Source organism: Polyergus mexicanus, unplaced genomic scaffold (genome assembly GCF_030449975.1).
Source record: "Polyergus mexicanus isolate NDT 795.1 unplaced genomic scaffold, iyPolMexi1.0 SCAF_8, whole genome shotgun sequence".
NCBI classification, from domain to species: Eukaryota; Metazoa; Arthropoda; class Insecta; order Hymenoptera; family Formicidae; genus Polyergus; species Polyergus mexicanus.
This window is the reverse complement of record NW_027223328.1, coordinates 2,922,582-2,941,102: the sequence shown is the minus strand read 5'-3', so window position 1 is coordinate 2,941,102 and position 18,521 is coordinate 2,922,582. Positions and strand designations below refer to the sequence as shown.

The following is an 18,521-nucleotide window of genomic DNA, read 5'->3' as shown; positions in this document are numbered from 1 at the left end:
AAAAATACTTAAATGCAATTATACATGTATAATTTATATTTTCAAAAAAAGTGACAGTTCATTTATACTTTGAAAATCTTCAACTGCATTATCTTCATATCATATTATCGCGTAATAATCACATAGTCTCACTCAAGAACATGATCCAGTTGCCACAAATTTCTACACAGCGTATAATTCGGAGATTAGCAGTTGAGAGAGAAGCATTTGTAAAGAGATTAGATTAATGCCCAACATCGCACAATAGCTTTGTCGCAGATACTGTGATAGGTGTTACTACAAGATCCAGTGACACAGGAGAATATTTTTCTCGTAAGTAGAAACCCCTACGCACATTATCGGAAATTCGATACCATTCGTTTCAGGAATGTAAAATGAAGCGACAGTCTAAGTACGATCTGCCGATCGCATTACTATTGGCAAATGCAATCTAACATGATTCTGCATTCTGTTCAAAACCGCGGAATTCAGATTGGAACGTCAATCGAACATGCACGATTCCTCACGATTCCGAATCATAATAATAAGCGGAATATTCTACACACAAATTAAATATCTAGCAGATATCTCGCAAACATTCTTCATTATGTATCAACATTATGAATTAAGCTCTTTGCAATAATTATACGAAGAAGATTTTTAGATAAAAAAATTTAACGTTTGCAACGAATTACTTACATGAAATTTGAAAAATATCTTCTAATTTCAACGATTTCGTTTTATTCGTCTAATTATATTATAAAAGTAATATAAAAAATAACATATATAAAAATTAACGACAGCTACTATTTTAGATTGACATCCTGGTAACTTAACACATATTTTATATAATTACACTAGTAACGTGTAAGTAAAAATAAATTTTTGAACTCAGTTTTACGGAGGATCAACAAACAATTACGAGCATTTTAATATTTCAACAAAGTGCAGCTTTAATTACACGGTGAAGAGAAAGAACGTGTTGATACATTAATAATTTATAAAACGCCGCCTCTCTACCTTCAGCATTTTCAGTTTTTTTTTTATGTCATTATACGAAAACATAATATACACGTAACATGTATGTTATGTACTATGTGCTTTAAGTGCTTTCAACGATGCAAGACGTGCAAAGGGATTGTAACGTCAAGCGAATTTGCATAGCCGAGTCGGAAAACAACTGATGCGAACAGATCGTCCCGTGTGCGATAAGATCGAAATGAAAAAACTCTCGAGAAATATGATAAACAGAAATTACGATTTTTGATTGATTTTGAGAGAACCTTTCTATTATTTCAAAAGTATACAGAACGCAATTAAGAGCGAGAAGAACATTGAAAAACATAATTAAACTATTTCTCATAATTAGCAAATAATTTAAATTATTAACTGAATATAACTAGTAATATGAATTTATATATAACTAATAATATATTTTTAAAATATTGCTATTAAAGTCATTAATTTTTTATCGCTAAATAAAAATACGCGAAATATAAAGATATATATTTTCTTGTCAATAAGTAAAATCTAATACAGAAATTATTACATATATTTAAAATGGTTTAAAAATTTTGCAGCAATTAGTTGGTAAATATGACGTTACCATATGTTTATTAAAATACGGATAATGCCATTTGATTTACTTTTAGGCTACCCGTTCGCAATTAGCATCATAAATATTTCCATTGTCCATTACTATATACTTCGAATTAGCTTTCAAATATATGAAGGACCATATAACGGAGTCGTGGCGAAAATCAATAGCTACAATGAAATCCTGAAACTACATTAAAAGCTCTACTGAAATAACATTTCGCTGATCAAAAGATTAAATATCTCGTTTAAAACTCATTTATCTTTTTTTGCAAACAGGATTTATTTTCAAGAATTCAGTGAAAAAGGATTGCGAAAAATTAAATCTTTGCCAATATAAAGAGCTAATTATATAAGATAACGTTAAAAAAGGTATGATATTCTCTATTATATTATATTACAGAGATATAATATTGGAGAAACAAAAGACGACCGAAAAATAATATTATTAAAAAGTTGCTATTTCGCTGCTGGAAAAATAATCAATGTGAATCGAATAAATTGCGAAGTTTGCTAATAAATTATTTCAAAAATAGTTTGAGAATTCAGAATTGAGAGATGAAAGTATCTTAGACACGCACACTTTTGTGACGAATCGCCTTTGAAGTTTTCGTGCCCTGATGCTCGTCATGTAACAAACGGTGCAAAGAGCATAAAATGTTACGCTGTATAAAGGTATATAATAGAGTCGTGGCGTATATATTGTAGCAGAGAGACATAAAACAAAATTTAATAAACCATGCGCATGTCAGCGCTAAAGTATCCGAATGCATCTTTGTTAACTTTAAGTACGCTGTCCTCGTCAGAAAACCGTAAGCAGCGGAATTTTGCAAGAATTACAAACTTGTCAAGAAATAGAAAGAGATAGTAAGAGCAAGAATATAATGTTAATCAATACTGTAATAGTATTGGTAATAAAATATTCGATAAAACGTAATAATCTCTCGCTCTTTTACTCTCTTTCTTTCATTCTCTCTCTTTACAGAGCTATATACACAGAGCTATTTGCAGTTTTGATTCGATATCAACATTCGTTTATCGTCTTTTAATATTATTTATGTATAATAGTGTTGTGTGCGTTGCTGTCAGTTTTACAGAAATTAAAAAAGTTTATTATTAATGTTTGTAAATAAACCATTCGAAATTCTAAAATTACTGTCGTATATAAATGATATTTATAAAATTTTGAAAAGAAAATTTGTACGTAAAAAAACATGTATTTAAATATTCCTTCTAATAAAGCACATTTTTAACATTTTATATGAATATAAAAAATATCACATTTTTATACTAATAATATTAATAAATAATATCAAGAAATGATAAAGAAACATCGCTGCCAAATAAAGGATACAACATTTTTTTGAGACAAGAGCTGTTATTAAGTTTTTAATTCTAGTTTTCATTTTAGTGATTAATTAAATCTAATAAACAAAAATAAAATCTTTTCTCTTTTATATTAAGAAATTCTCTCTTAACATGAACGTTTAAGTGACCGAAGAATTACTTCCGTGACTTCAAAGTAAAGGTCATAATCAGCTTTATCACAGAAATGTATTTCATACATATTAGCCACGTCGCTATCGGATTCGTGCCCCTTTATACCCCTTATATTGTACAATATAATAATCGCATTAAACTGTCCGTTTTAGTTGTGTGCTTTGCCCGTTATAGCGTGCTTTATACGATCACATAATTGTAACAATATAGAATTATTCACACGCCGTTGTAAGATTTTATAATAATAAACAATCGATAAAAAACGTAGAAAAAATATATATAAGTACTTGCATAAAGTGATGTGAAAACGACAGTGATATATGTGTAACTATGTATGATAGGTAATAATCTCTCTCAATCCTGTAAAAAACCCTTCGTCCCTTAGATACTTCATTATCTGTGCTCAATAGATGTTTCTATTCTGTGAAGATTTATCTGCTCTGTTTAGTATACTATATTTTAAGGATAAATAAATTGTTTTATGTAATATATTTATATGATACTTTTAATAGTTAATTAATAGATATAAAGATTATATCAGAAAATAAAATTCTCCTATGTAACATTATATAGAGAATAACAAAATCTTGCTTGCAATAATTTTCTCTTGACAAATCAGAATATAAAAAATATATTTATCGAATAGTACTTTTGATTAAGTAATGAAGTAATTATAAATGTTTAGAAAAACTGAAATAACCCGCTTTTAAAAAAGGTATGCTAAATAAACTTAAATTTTTTATCATTTATGTTTCATTCTTTTGCGCTTATCTCTTCAATATTTTAATAGTCTTATTATTCTTTTAATTCCTAATAAGCATTTAATTCCTTAAAAAATTTAAGAAATTAAATGATTATTTCAAGTTTAGATAGTCCTAATAGTTCTAGCAATTCTACTATTACTGGCTAACCCAGCGAGAATCCGGAATTATCGAAATTTTGGAGAAGGAATTTTAATCGCGTGCTTTACTCGCGTGTTTCAATCATGTACCCTAATCGCGTGTCCTACTCGCGTGCTCCACTCGCGTGCGCAAAATGCACCGTATGCTGCTTCCGTTGGGCCAGTTGGACTTACCTTTCGTTGATCCTGGCCATATTCATTTTGGCTACATCTAACCAGAGATGTAGCTTCGACCTCTAACGAAGACCAATCCCGAAGGAGAAAAATTCCTTCTGTTACCGGCTAATTATTATCGCCGGTGCATGAGCGTAATTTTATGCTCATTTATGATCGTGAGACATTACGTCAGTTTGTCACATATATCGTTTTAATATAATTTTACTTTAATTAATATAATACCAAGTTATCAATCAAAATTAATTGCTTAAAATTCTTATAATTATATAATATTTTCTTTATAATAATATATAATTTATATTAAAATAAAATTAATAAAACATTTATGTATCTTATATAATTTAATAAATCGATAATTTGGCTTTATATCAATTAAAACAAAGCTTTCATTGACATGATAATGTAGATGGATGGGCTATAAAAAATTAGGATAAAATCAGCGCAATATAAAACTAAGTTATTACTAATTAATATAATTAATAAAATTACTCCTAGCGCCTTCTTCATTAAATAAATAAAATAAAATATATCAATTAAAAAAATATTTTATATTCTTTTCAAATTTTTGTTTTAATTTATACTTTGAATTATATCTGTAATATATACTTTAATGTAGAAAAATCTATTGAAATGTACTTTGTTATTTGATTTCATCTATTCTAGCCCATCCATTTTGAAGTAACAGATCTATTTACAATGTACAATCTACATTTGCATCTACACTATCTACGAATCCGTTACTTCAAAATAAAATAAAGTTCATCACTCACCGGCATTGATGCGCAGCAGCGGAGTTGTTGGTCTTGAGGCTACGTTGTCTGTAATATACAAATATAAAATCTAAATTATAGCAGCGCTCAAAATATAATTAATATATCAAAAAATTATTCTTTTACGTGCTGAATTTTGTATCCGATGCGTACGATAAGAAGCAAATACATAAATACAAAACAATTTTATAAATTTTAGACTACTTTTTTTGATAATGGAATTTATTGGACTTATGTAAAAGTATTAGTACTTTTTTTTAATAATGGAATATATCGAACTTATGTAAAAGTCTTTTTTTCTAATTTTCTCTTGTTTAATTCATTCAAATAATGAGACTGTATTAATGCGCGTACACAATTTTTAACAATCAATATACAAATAACAAATACTCACCCTTGGGTTGCTCCGCTGGTGCAGGATGCCTCTCCTAGGCCTCCTCCTCCTCTCAGAATGTCAGGGTTGATCTGTAACATGCAAATAGAAGATCCAAATTGTAGTACCGCTCAAAATAATTAATATTTTTAAAAATTTATTATGTGCATTTAATTTTATATTTAATGCATATAATAATAAGCAGATTAATAAAATAATTTTATAAATTTGAGAAAAAGAAAATTGAAAAATATTACTAATAACTCTAATAATTTCGAATAAAAACTATAATCTAGAAATAAAAACTTTTACAAGATTATAGCTTTCATAAAAATCTGTTTCTTTAATTCTCTATTGTTTAAATCATACAAATAAAGAATCAAATTACGCGATTAATTGCTCAATTTAAATTGCACATATGCAATTAATAAGTAATTAATATACAAATAACAATTTACTTACCACAGGGTTGCTCCACCGATGCCCGATGCCTCTCCTAGGCCTCCTCCTCCTCTCAGGTTGATTTACACACGCGATACTTAAACGGCACTCCCGCACTTTTATTAAAAGATTACTTCCGCACTTGTACGCGCGATACTTTGAACGACACTCCCGCACTTTCGAATTTCGGAACGATCGAATCCCGCTTCACGTGAGAATCACACTTCGAGTCGACAAGTCGGGAATTCACCGATTACTTCGAGCAAAGGTTAAGCGGAAGCGGAAGAAGACGAAATCGATCGATGGAATAATCGCGAATGGGGTTCGCTCGACTCTTGACCCGCGCCTGCTCCCATCGAGGGCCGACTAGAACATCGTTAGGAACGATTTCATACGAACCACCAAGTCTCTATCATACAGACTGAGCCGGGTTTATCGTAAGGCTGATAGACGGGTCGAGAATGATGATACCCACCTTCTACGTGCTAACAATCTAGCATTTCGAAAGCGGGAGATCAACTTCTCTAGCGAGCAAAAATCGAACCTAATTAGAACAGCCGACTCCTCAGATGCCAAACATGTTAGTATTTCTACAATGTGCTGTTAGACGGTACAAGAGAAGGGACCCATTAACGACGATTCCAAAACAATCGACCGAACTCTAACCGATTCGGGCCGAACCGTTCGTCGGAGCAGAACGTGCCCTCAACAGCCGATTCTCGAACCGAAGTTCAAGATTAACCGCGCGAACATGCATCTATATTATGCACGAACATACGTTGCTACGCGGCCGGCATTCACCTCAGCCGCGATACTGAGGCGTTTTAACGTTGCGCCTACATTAATATATTAAATTTATTAATACATAAATATTTATATAATATATAATATTAATATAATATTAATATTAACTGATATTAATATAAAATTAATTATATTAATAGGTATTAATATATTAACGATTGCAACGCTGAGAGACATCCCATTTAGTCGGCAACAAAGTATGATCCTCGGTGACAATCGTGAAAACGAGATAAAAGTCCAACGCGAAGACGCGACGACGCGAAAACGCGATACCGCGACAACGCGACGCATCGTTGCTCGTACGGCACGATGACGGCAACGACGACGCACTAATGTGCGTTCAACGCACAAATGCGCGTGCCACATATGAGCCATTGTGCGACTCGTGGCAATGCTGTACGGACACGCGACGCGAAAGACGCGAAAGCCATCCGCGACACGATGACGGTACCGACGACGCGACAAGCCGTCCGCGGCACGATGACAGCACCAACGATACGACGAGCCGTCCGCGGCACGATGACAGCAACGACGACGCTGGGTACTTGGTTTCCCCTTCGCAGTAAACCTTGAGGACCCTTAGGACCTTAAGGCATACCGTCCAGGTACTGAAGCCACTCCACCACGTCAAGGTGTACCCATGGAGGGTTATTTTATACAATATATAATTTTGTAATATAATATATAACTTAAGAGAGAGGAAAAATATACTTTATAATTGAGAGATTAACTATATCTTTTTTTTCCTCGATTAAAAAAGATGCGATGTAGATATGTTTTGAAAAAACAAGCAATACATGTATAATATTATACGATAATTTAGATTGGATCTCATACACTATTAAAGAAATAAGAAAAAGAACGAGCAATGTACAATTAAGTTTTGAGACTCGCTTCGCATTTCCGTTTGATCTGTTTGCGCTGCTATTTTAGCGGGTTATTAACAACTCAATACTCAACACTTGGTGCAAGTTTTAAATTATTTGGTTCAACAATTAATGAGACACAGTTATGCAAAGTAGTGTTAAAAATTTGTTTAAAAATCGGTGTAATGGAAGAAACGCTTGACAACACACCAACATTAAATTCTGTGCTAAATTAGAGAAGTCTCTAACAGAAATGTTACAAATGATTCAACAAGCCTACGAAGAATCAGCTATGCATAAGAGTAACGTTTCGGAGATATAAATGACATAAAAAAAACGTAAATCACATTTTAAAACGGCTTGCTTCAGAAAACTAGGCTTGCTAAATCATTTGTAACGGTTCTGTTAGAGACTTGACTAATTTAACGCAGAATTTATTGTTGGCGCGTTGTCAAGCGTTCTTTCCATTACACCGATTTTTAAACAAAATTGTATTAACACAACTTTGCGTAATTGTATCTCATTAACTATTGATTTAAATAATTTAAAACTTACACCACATGTTGAGTATTGAGTTGCGAATAACCCCCTAAAATGGCAGCACGAATCAAACATTCGGAAATGCGAAGCAAATCTCGAAACTTAATTGTTCGGCCGTAATATATTTTGAAAATAATAGAAATGGTAAATAAAAATATAAATTACTTATCGCACATATCGTTGCTCCACCCATCATCGGATACTTATCAGAATCTCCTTTTCTTCTCTTGTTCATCCCTTGCTGTTTCCTCGTGACATTTACACTCACTTGCGAAAACACAGTTAATTACGATTAGTCGAATATGCGACGATCGCGGCATACTTTGCACCGGCACTCCCGATCACGGAACAATCACACGAGACATACTTTATTATATCGTAAGAGAGAAAATATGAAAAATACGATTTGCTTGATTTTACACGACGCCAAAATCATGCGCCACTCGTTACAACAATATTATCTCTATTATTGAATTATTTTGTTTTATTTCTTATTTTTAAAAGTTAATCAATTGTTGATTACAATAATCATATCAAAATATTTTTCGATACTTGTTGCGATCTCGTTTAGAAAAAGCATTGACGATGTCTCGCGCTCTACTACCTTACTGTTCGAGTGCCGCCGTGCGATTGATAGGCCATAGTACGTTAACAATAGCGTGTTAATGTTTACGCCGTCAAGGCCAAAAACCATGTTATTGATAATTTGCAGCCGAATATTTTGCGTACTATGCCATATATCGCGAAATATTAAATCGTACAAGTATTTTAAATTATTTATTTAATAAACGATTAATAATATTACGGAGCTTATCGTTAATTACTCGGACGGATGCAATTCGACTATTTTGTTGCGCGTTCTCGATCCGAATCATATTTAAATCGTCGAAAAGTCAAACGATAAAGTATCGGACAAAATATTATTAAATTTGAAATATTTTTAAAGAAATAATTATTGCTTATATAGGAAGAAAAAGATCACGACAAAACAATAAATTACAATTTTGATTCCTGTCACTTCGACTCTTGGTTAAATGTATATCACGCGAAATACGCGCCTCGAAATTTATCGTTGCGATATAATTATGTATTATTTAAGATATATAAGATAAAAGGTAATTAATTTTATTTATCGTATCAAATTATTTTCCGATACTTGTTGCGATCTCGTTTAGAAAAGGAATTTGATAAATGATCTCGCGCTCTACTACCTTACTGTTCGAGTGTCGCCGTGCGATTGATAGGCCATAAGTCGTAACACGCTAACAATAGCGCGCTAATGTTTACATCGCCGCGCCAAGGCCAAATACCATGTTATTAATAATTCGCAACCGAAAATATTTTGCGTACTATGACATATATAACGGAATAATACAATATACAAGTATTTTTAATTATTTACTTAATAAACGATTAATGATATTACAGAATTTATCATTTATTATTCGGACATGCGATTTGACTATTTTATTACGCGTTCTCAATCCGAATTATATTTAAATCGTCGAAAAGTCAAACGATAAAGCATCGGATGAAATATAATTGAACTTTAAGTATGTTTAAAGAAATAATTTAACGCACTGCTACTTTACTGCTCGAGTATCGCCGTATGAATGATAACATAGGAAAAGAATTTGAGCGTCTCGCCTCACTACAATTCTATTCAAATATTTTCATACAAATAATAACAAGACCGTGATACGTAAACAATGTTTAAGCTCGTCAATGTTTACGCCACCAAGGCCAAATACCATGTTAGGTATATTGTTCTAATTCGCTGCCGAAATATTTTACTATAAAATATATATACGAAATATTAAATTATATAAGTATTTTAAATTACAGATCAATTATATATTTATTAAACGATTAATGTAGGATGTCGGAGCATGTCGTTAAATGAATTATTTGATCTTGCGATTCGATTGTTTTATAGCACGTTCTTAATTCAAATTATATCTAGATCATCGAAAAGTCAAATATTATAGCATTGTAGACAAAATATATTTGATCCTGTGTTGTTAAAGAAATAATTATTGTCCGTAAAAATCGCAACAAAATGATAATTTATAATTTGGTTTTCTAATACTTTAATTCTTATTATATATATATATATATATATATATATATATATATATATGTAGTTACATATTATTTATAAGTATTAATTAATTATTACCTCTTTTCTGCAATGCTGATTGGTTATCTCGACTTTGCTGCACTATGCATTATTTTATATCAATAAAAGCCTGTCATAACTGAGCCATTTGACAGTTCAAATATTAAGTGTGTGTGTAATTTTTATTTAATTTATTTTTGAAAAAATGGAAAACTAGAGTTAGTATGTAATAAATAATTATACATAAAATTATACATACATAAAATAAATAGCGCGCTCGTAATGCGCGCTTATAGTATTCTAGTGAACACAAAATTTCTTTTCTTCGATATATGCATATGAACACCTATAAATTGTGTATTACGCAAATCATTTATTTGTGTTTGTTGAATAAGCATTCAATTTTTATTTGAATAACTGAATAATATTCACACTATGCAAACAAATATTATTTTTATTATTTTTCTTTTCTATTATCAATATGTTAATTTTATTAAATAATTACCAAGAACCTTGATTAGGATGCCTTCCATTACTATATATATTGTACATTATTTGTAAGTTTGAATAGTTCGCAAAGTGAACAGAAATAAATTTCCGCATGGAGCATAAATTCATTTTAGTTTTTGATGTATGTTGAAAGTCATTAAAATACATGTATAAAGCTGGTAATTTACTCAGCACAAGTTGCCACCTGCTTGAAAACTAATTAAACGTATGATGCCCTTATGTATTTGTGTGTGTGCAAAAGTAAATAAATTCATTCCCTCGTGCTAGTAAAGACAGTAAAGACTTACTTCTATTTGCGGACAGTCTGCGAATTAAGTACCGTATAAATACTGATTAAGCAATTATCTGCTTGTTGTAGTGACAGATAAAAATTGATATTAAATAGTTTTACAAAATATTTGCAAAGAAAAAGTTTGCAAGCAAATTTTAATAGACTTTATATTATGTAGAAGATTTTTATATTATGTAGAAAGAGAGATTTATCAATGAAAAATATTTATTTTTCTGTTACGATATGAATATCATATCATTAATTTTATGTTAATATTTATTCTTTTTAAATTAATCAATCTCGAATATTGCCCAGATTAATATTTATCGATGTGGAAAAAAGGATGTATTTTAAACGAGAAATTGATTCAGCCACCGTATTATTGCAAGAAATTTATTTAATTTTATTCAAAGCTTTAATTCAATTGAAATCTCTTTTTTTCCATTTATTTTTAATTTTAATGCGTCAAAAGCTCGTTAAAAATCAATCTTTTTCATTTCGCTTTGCCTCATTCAATCTTTCTCACCTCGATATCAATTCGCAAAAAATAAACGCGGAGAAAATTTCAAGCTAAGTAAGTGAAAAAACTAAAAAAGGTACAAAGACCATGCTCGGTCAGAATTGTATTTATATAAAAGGATTCAAACATACCATAAGAGAAATCTTACTTTGTTAAACATGCGCTTTTCAATCTTTTAGTTTGTTCACATACAATGTATGATAATTTTCATAGGTCATACACATGAATAAAATATAACATTCAAGATGAAAGAGATCTTACATTTGCAGACCTATTTACACAGTTATACATACAATTTTCTGTAAAATATGAAAAAAATCTTTTTTAGAAGATTTCTTCTGTCAAAAAGTCTTTATTATAATTTTATTAAAATATCACACTTATATAATTATATAATTGTACTCGAAATTTTTTAAAGAAAGAGAATTTTTGCTTTTGAGTGCAATAATCTAATGCAATGATCTTTTCCGAAAGTGCGAAATTTCTCATTCGAGCGTTTGCGTACTTAATATGCTGGAAATTCGCTGCACGTCTGGTATTTTCGCCGCAAAAAGTTTGTTCGAACAGCCGCTGTAGCTTCGGAAGAAAATAGAGAACAATCGCTTTCAATTCTACTTTCATTTAAATCGTAAGTCAAATGCAAATGAGTCACAGAAACTCGCGGACGTGCACGCCTTTGGATGCAACGGCATTATCGTGCCCGGAAATTCATCGAGAGTAATTCTTCTGTAATAACGAACTTAAGCGAGCAAAGCGCGTAATCCAGACTTTATTTGAATGTCGAATCCAAAAATAATAATTAAAAAAAAATTATCGCAAAAATAATAATGTCATTGAAAGTAGATTCAAAACCTTCATATCTCAGCTGTTATTTTTTTGAAATAGATCGATGTTCTAAATTTTATGAAAACATGCATCAATGCGAATTTAATCCTATAAATTGAATTCAATGAGATTGACCGGTTCTGTGTATAATGTTGATAATGCAGCGTAAATATTAGGAATACGCGTGTGAAAATCGTTGCAATTTTCCATTTTAAAATTTTATTGTACTTACTGAAAGATTTTTGTATGAAACTGTATTTACCCGCCTTACTTTATTTAAATATAGTATACATTACAATACAAACTCCGGAAATTTAATTATTTTTAATTGAAAACGGTTGTTTCGAAATAAATTTAAATCTAACGTAAAAATTTCTTTAAACTTATTTTGGAGAGAGAAAATTAATTTAAGAACGCTTTATTTAAAAAATTATTTTCTCTTTAATACAAATTTAACCCATTTGAAATAAAAATGAAAAAAAATTTTATAATTTTTAATACAAAAAAATTATTTTATCAAAAATTTTGTATTTAATACAAAAAAAGAAGATTAAAATTAATTTCAAAAATAAATAAGAACAGCCCATTTTTAGACAATTTCTAAAGAAATTTACGACATTATTCTATGTTTCACTATTGACAAAGAAAGAGAGAGACTGTACTAACGAGCAATATTAGAGCTGATTGGCATCCTTTGATCTTAGCACATTGACCATTCGTGATTAAACCTTACGGTATTAAGTACTTTATGATAAACAAAAAGCAGTTGTACTGAATCGTATTACTTTCATCGGAAACTAATCAAAAAACGTTGTAAAAACTCTTAAAATCGTATAATTTTATAAGAGATTTTTATTTTATAAAAAAATGCACATAATTTCTTTCCTATTTTCAAAAACATAATTTTATATGTATATAATATTACACTTCTTAACACATTACAATAAAAATATTTTTTAATGCAATCAATTATATATGTGCAATCATTTGTTATATAAAAATAACATTTTAATTGCATGTCTCGTTATGTAATATTATATCTAATATTATATAATAAATCCTTATATAACACATCGATATTGTTAAATTACATCACATTTTACGAGGAGTAACCGTAGGTTTTCAGTTTAATTCTCAACCACAACATATCGTATTATCGAAGCACAAACTCAAATGGAGTTGTTCTCAGTTTGCTATGTTAGAGCATTACGAAGTTTCAATATTATTTGCGCGTGTTATTATATACTATAAACTTTTTCTTTTCAACTTTTTTGGAGAAACGTATCGCGACATATAAAATTTATGAGATTATTCTACAAGAACGAACAATTTCTTATCCGCAAAAATGTCACTGCTACCATATTTTTTTCTCTTTTTTCACGACAAAGGAAGATATATATATTACCGCTCTCTTATCCCTACAATATAATTCAACGATATCGAAACATTCTATTGATCGTATATTATCTATCATAAAATCAAAGTGATAGAATCGATCCATTGTCCTTTAACTATCTATAATTCATTGTTAGTATGCAACTTTCTTTTGCATAGATTCTATACATTTTCTTTCTCTTTCTCTCTCTCTGTCTCAGCATTTCAATATAACTATACTTATAAAAATCATATGTTTAATATTTATATAAATATTAATTATAAAAAAAAATTTAACGATCTAATTTTCTGTTGCTTATTTCTAAAAAGTTTTAGATAAAATTTTGATAAAATTAGACAAAATAAACTTTAAATAACCTAAATCTGTATGATTCTTATATAATTCTCAGCTTGTTTGATTGTAATTGTGTATGACATTCACTACATTGTACGAAACTCTTTTTTCAATTTAATTATTTTATTTTATTTAGAAATAACAAGACATCTAATTGATATTATAGAACTGTTGCATAGATTAAATTTTTTGTTGCGTAATTTTATGCATATAACAAGTAGCGTGTCTGTTTTTCTTTAATAACGCGGTAACATGTAAGGTAAACTTTATCGCGAAACTATGAAATTATTCGTTGTTTTAATCGAGCGACATAAATAGGCAAGTTTAGATTGTTAATTAATAAAACAAGTTTTGATAAAAACACGAATCCTCGCCAAGATAATATAATAAGATTTAAAGTAAACCGAGAAAAAGTTTTACAGATTCTTCATAAAATGTGTGATGTACATCTTATACACGCATATACACAGATAATATAAAAAGGAAGAGAGAGAATAAACAATAAATTTTATCTTTTAATCTATTCTAACTTTGAAAATAAAAATAAATAAGCAATATTGTACTAATAATAAAAATGACATGAGCAATTAATTTAAAACCTTAATCTTAAAAATCTTGTTAAATTTATAAATTTATAAATTAATCTTAAAGTTCTTATTAAAAATTAGCGGTATTTCCACACAAAATCAATATATTTAATAATAAAATATGTGCAGCCCTTGGGAAGAGTTTTCCGAAAGAAAATTATTATTACCTATACCTATTTAAATAATCAGTCATTAATTGTATCAACTTTCTCGCTCTATAAAGCAAAAGATCTTAAATTTTAAAGAGTGTATAAAATTTTGAAGAGAAATATAATTGAAACAAAAAAAAATATGAAATGTATATATTTTTCTAAAATAATTTATATGTTATTTATTGTGTATATATGTGTGTGTGTGTGTGGGTGTGGGGGTGTATGTATGATATGTTAAATAATTAGATGTAGAGAGATTCGCCCAAAATTTAAATTTTTTTAAAAATAATTTAATCAAAGTAGATATATATACATTTATATAATCTATGCAAAATTCATATTTGGTAATAATCGTTCAATACTTAATAATTATTTTTCTTTCATATAGTATCGCAAAATTTTAATAAGTTAAATGTTGAGATTTTATAAATATTTTTTGTTAACTTTGCAAATATTTCTTAACTCTTCAAAATAACTAATTTCAATGTTTTATTTTTTATATAATATTAACTGAAATATGATTTTATTTATACGATATTCCAGGAGCGAAGCAAAATAGATGTACAGTATTATTTGTCTTATGGCGTCTAATTTAAAAATTCTGTGATATTCTATATGGATGGCTATTAATTCGGACGAATATTGCCGAGTAATGACGGGTTGTGTGTCTATAAATAAACATATTCGTGCAAAACACTCGTAACTTTTTTCAGTATGTTATAAATCATTTACGAAGCAAAGTTAAATATCCGGAAAAGTTTCGTCGCCCACAGCTGCAGTTAGCAGTTCGTAGGCACAATTACTATTCAGATTTGAAACGTGCATTTGAGAGGATCAATCTGAGGAGAGAAATGGATGTGAAAGGACGAAGTGGAAAAGAGGAAAACCAAATGGAGAGATATGTGGGAAAGATCGTAAGCAATTTCATTAAACGTCAATCCCGCGCCAAAATTATTTATGTTTCTTTTAAATAAACTTTTTCGGGTATATACATATAATATCCGGATCGCAGTTATATGCAAATCGAGTTAATCGAGTGGAAATGACGTTCATCCGTGACAATAATTAATAAGTCTATGTGGAATTTTAAATCAATATCATAATGTAAAAAATGGCATCGATAAAGAAAATTAATTAATCCATTAGACAAACTTTCTTGTCTTTTAATGACATGAACATTTTAGCAACGTAAATTATATTGATAAATGGGATCAGAAAACATTAGTGTAACTATATATATTGCATATATTTTACTCTTTACACTAAATTCTAAAGCCAATACTATATTTCCAAAAATGTTGATCTTACAAATAATCTAACAATAAAATAGGAATAAAATAAAATAAAACAAGGATAACAACGTCAATCAAATAAAACTTTAAATTTATTTACTTTTCTTAGTTAAAATTTTTTTGACGACAGAAGTTGAAAAATATTCACTGCACTTCTAGAATATAATAAACTCGAAAATAATAAAATATATAATTAATTTTAATAAAAAATATATAATTAGTGATTTCTAATAGCAAACAATACAAATTTAATACAGAGCGGATACTTTAATAGTCTCTCTAGAATAAAATCTCTCTAATAAAATTATTTAAATATATACTCCCAAATTTTATATAACAAACATATACATACGTGTATATTTTATTTAACAAGATTTTTGTAATTTAAATACTTGTAATAATGTAAAATTACAATGATAATGTTACCAAGTATTTTCTGACCGGAGAGTAAATTAAACTTGCACACTTTGTGTCATCTTAGTTTTTGTCAGAGAGAAGTGCACATCTAATTTTTATATTCTAACAGCTTAAACATAATATTCACAGCTTTTAGCAAGACTTTGTCATTTATTATTCTACCACAGCGTATTAAGCAGAGCACTTTTAAGCTCTCGTAGAAGCTTTCACATCAATCTCCAAAAAAATAGCTAAAAACTCCATTCAACAAGAATATTTTTCAAAATCGATAATTTTTTAAATGCTAAAATATGAAAGATCCATTTCTCTTCGAGTCTACTTTAATCCTATAATAAAGAGCTTATAATAAATAACCATCGAATATACTTATTGTAAACTTTTAATATTACAGTAGCTGCTTATTTTCATTATGAATTATTATCTCAGTTTTATACTTTACGTGCAACAAGAATTAATCTTTGTAAATCTTTTTATTTTTCTTTATTAATCTTTGTAAATCTCTTTATTTTTCTTATTTCTTTATTTACAAAAAAAAAGTTATATTTTTGATATGGAAATATAAAGCAATAATCTTTTTTGTATGATGATGTCAATAATATAGATATTACGTACATATGTGCGTACTAAATATAATAACAGAATAATATAGCCAATTATACTTTTCTTCATTGAATGGTATTTATAAAGTAAATAAATAAAAATTTGATATTATAATATTAGTTTAAAAGAGTGATAAACTCAATAAACGAAGCAAATTGTAAATTTTCCATCAAAAATTCTAAAATAACGAAATAAATTTTAAATGCAATCAATAATTTCTCTCGCTATTTAAATTGCTTAATTTGATAATTATTTTGGTAAAAAATATTTTAGTGTATCATTTTTTTATAAATTTCTGTCTTTATATCTCAAAAGGATTCTATTCGCAATGTGAATGCTGCAAACATGCGACAGTGCAGACTCTAATTCAAGCTCAAACAGTTGAAGAATCTCGTTAGCGTAATTTAGCAGTGTAAAGAGGATTAATTAAAATTTGTCCATTTAATAGTGAGCTGAGTTCTGTACTTGTAGCGCGACCTTTCTCCACATTCAGTTTTCTCACTACGCAACGCTGATATATAATAATTGGGAAACTTTTGCCAAATAAAAGGACGATTTTTTAGGATATTTCTTTTTTCACCGATATCAATTGGAAAACTTCATTGAGTTCAGAAGCGGAACAAAAAATGAATTCATTTCATTGTTGTTTGTGCGTGAGTATCGCATTGCGTATTTCTCTCTTCCCGTATGTGAATGTGCGAATGTGTGTTTTGAATATCCATACTCTCTATAGAGATACACAATGATTCTGTTGACATTTGTGCCCAACATTTTGTAATAATACGAGTTTCGTTGTCATACAAAATAATCAATAAAACGTCCTATCTATTATTTACTATCTGTTGTAATATATTAGACGTTTTATGAATTATCTAAACGTTTATTAATATTAAATTTAAGATGACTATTTGCAAAACCGGATTTTATACCATATTGACGATAAAATGTACATACATCTTGCAAAATATGATTTTTTTTCTAAATTTTGAAAGCAAAGATACGCTAGCTTTTATTGATAAAATCTGTTGGCGAAACATCTTTCAAGTAAAGATGATCTTGAAAGGAAATATATTCTGAGTGAAAGTTTATGTTATATGTCACGTCATTTACAATATGTAATAAATAATATGAAGCTTTGCTTCAAGAATAATTAAATAAAAATAATTATGAAACAAAATCAAATCTTTATTGCATTTATATTCGTTGGTAAAATCTAACGTATTTTGTTTTCTTCTGTCGACCAACAAATTCTGTAACAAAATATAATATTTCATGAGCGAATAATGAGAAAGAACAGAATGTAATTTCATTAAAATTATATTCTCCCGCTAATATAAAAATATAATCAACACGATGTAGCCATAAAATTGAGAATAAAATTTTTCAGTGACTACAACTATAATACGGCTTGAGAAAAATCATAATAAAATTTAAGCTTGTATAAATATTATTCCCATACGGTCGATACTATTAATATAAACAGATAAATTAATCGTTCAAACAATATGCAGTGATTTTAACAAGCCAAAATATACGCCGGAAATCTATTATT

At 28.9% G+C, this 18,521-nt stretch overlaps 1 long non-coding RNA gene across 1 annotated transcript; it reads right to left on the bottom strand.

Annotated features, from left to right (window-relative positions):
- Nucleotides 1-4,903: 4,903 nt before the first annotated feature.
- Nucleotides 4,904-6,179, bottom strand: LOC138935873 (uncharacterized). The gene is made up of 3 exons (XR_011447304.1): nucleotides 5,759-6,179; nucleotides 5,318-5,388; nucleotides 4,904-4,971 (listed from the first exon to the last, which is right to left on the bottom strand). It is a non-coding gene; the product is annotated as an uncharacterized lncRNA (long non-coding RNA).
- Nucleotides 6,180-18,521: the final 12,342 nt, after the last annotated feature.